This window comes from Octopus bimaculoides, chromosome 19 (assembly GCF_001194135.2).
Source record: "Octopus bimaculoides isolate UCB-OBI-ISO-001 chromosome 19, ASM119413v2, whole genome shotgun sequence".
In the NCBI taxonomy this organism is placed as follows: domain Eukaryota; kingdom Metazoa; phylum Mollusca; class Cephalopoda; order Octopoda; family Octopodidae; genus Octopus; species Octopus bimaculoides.
In genome coordinates, this window is record NC_068999.1 from 49,442,615 (window position 1) to 49,444,716 (window position 2,102).

Genomic DNA, 2,102 nt, shown 5'->3' on the forward strand with positions numbered 1-2,102 from the left:
CGTCGGGATGCGTGGCGTTCAGTTATTCCATAAATGAAAAAAAATGCATTAAATATTACAAAACGTATGCGTAGGACAGACACCAGGACCCTAATTCTTCACCAGTTATCGACCGGAAATACTAAAACCTAGCTTCTTGTCTAACGGGTTTAAACGATTGCTTATGTTCCCATAACTACCCACTACCGAATCCGGATATAAAAGCACACACGCACATATTCGTAAAGATGCCATATTTCTTGATGTAAAGTACCGCTTGCAGAAGTCTCTGCTTCTTAGACCATATTTGAATATCACGATGTGTTCATGGTGTATCATAATCTATGACAATGTTCCGTAGTATTTCATTGGGCATCACAATGATTCATAAAATATCACTGAATATCACAGTTTCACAGTGCATCTTAGCTTATCCAAGTGTTTCATAATGTATCGTAGAATTAACAGCCACCCGTATCATACGTTCAGCAATCTGTTTTACTCTTTACGTTCTTTTAAGTCTTGAAAATCTTCACTCGAACGGAATTTCTCATTAGTTTACTTTATCGACATTAATGCCATCAATTTTCATTCTAAATAGCTACCAGTAACACTGTTTACATTAATAAATCTCTCCAACTTCCTTTATTGTCTATGATAGATGAGTTGTTATATCGTTGTTCAATGTTGCTCTCTGCACTCTCAACACTAAAGATTAACCTTTTGCCGCAGAGATATTTTAATATAATATCTAACAAAGGCGATGAGCTGGCAGAGTTGTTAGCACGCCAAGCAAAATGCTTAGCGGTATTTCGTCCTCCCGCCGAGGTTGACATTGCCTTTCGTCCTCCCACCGAGGTCGATAAAATAAGTATCAGCTGAAAACTAAGATCGATGGGATCAACTTCCTCTCTTTCTCGAAATTGCTTGTTTTTGACTCAGCAGAAGGAAATATTTGCAGAAGACCTGATGAGATTAGACTCAAATACCAGCCATATTACTGAGTTTATCGGCAACACAAGAGACGTAAGGGTCACTGCTCCAATGCGGGAACATCTTCCAGTCAGTACATGCTAGAAATTGCAGCCAAATCATCCTCAAATATGATTCTAGGGTTAAAAATTTGAAGTGATACGACACGTGTTGAAAGGATGAAGCTGTTTTCGATCCAAAACGCATTAAAAATATGGGATAATTAAAGCTTGAAAGTCTTTGATCATTGGGTCGTTCAATCAAGACTAAACTCGTGTTGAAAAACAGCGCCATCACCGCCACTACAACCATTACCACTGCCACCAACAATACCATCACCACCACAAATAGCGACAAAAATGAAATGAAATTTGGCTGGATTTGAACTCATAATGTATTAGAAAGAAGATAAATTCTGTTTATACTCTTTAAGTAGGCACACTGTAATTTTCTGGAGATAATTGAAATGATTCCAACATGAAATCCAACTTTAAATTATAATTATAATTTAATATTCCTCCTTCTCCTCAAGAAAAAATAAATAAACATGAAACAAAGAAGTAAAGAAAGTCAAAGACGATGAAACAGATAGTAGCACGTAAAAAAATCGTACTAAAACAAATATCATCGTCTGACTCTTCCTTAGCTATTATTAACTTAGTAAAACAAACCCCTAATTTACAGCCCAGAAGCAAATGTAAAAATGAAATTTAAAAATAATGAAAAAAACGTAAAAAACATACATGGCTATGAATTATCTAACTTTTATCGATGTATCTCCTGTAAACGTCAGTTCTGATGAAAATAATCTAGTGAATTTAGAACGATCTTTTATTATGTTTTCCTTTCTAAACGTGTTTAAATTTTTTCGGCGTATTTATTTCTCTGTATATTTTGTTCGTATTTTATGTGGTATTTGTTTATAACAGTTGCATTGCTGCAAGATAATTTTAGATAATAATTTGAACAAGAAAATTAAAAAAAATACTGGATAAAAAAAAACAAAACTGAAATTAAAACCAAATAACAAGCGGACACACAGGCTCGAACATATACGCATTCTATATATATAGCCTGCACACATATACGGAATATCTATTCATACATATATATATGCGTGTATGTATGCTTGTATGTATATGCATATATAT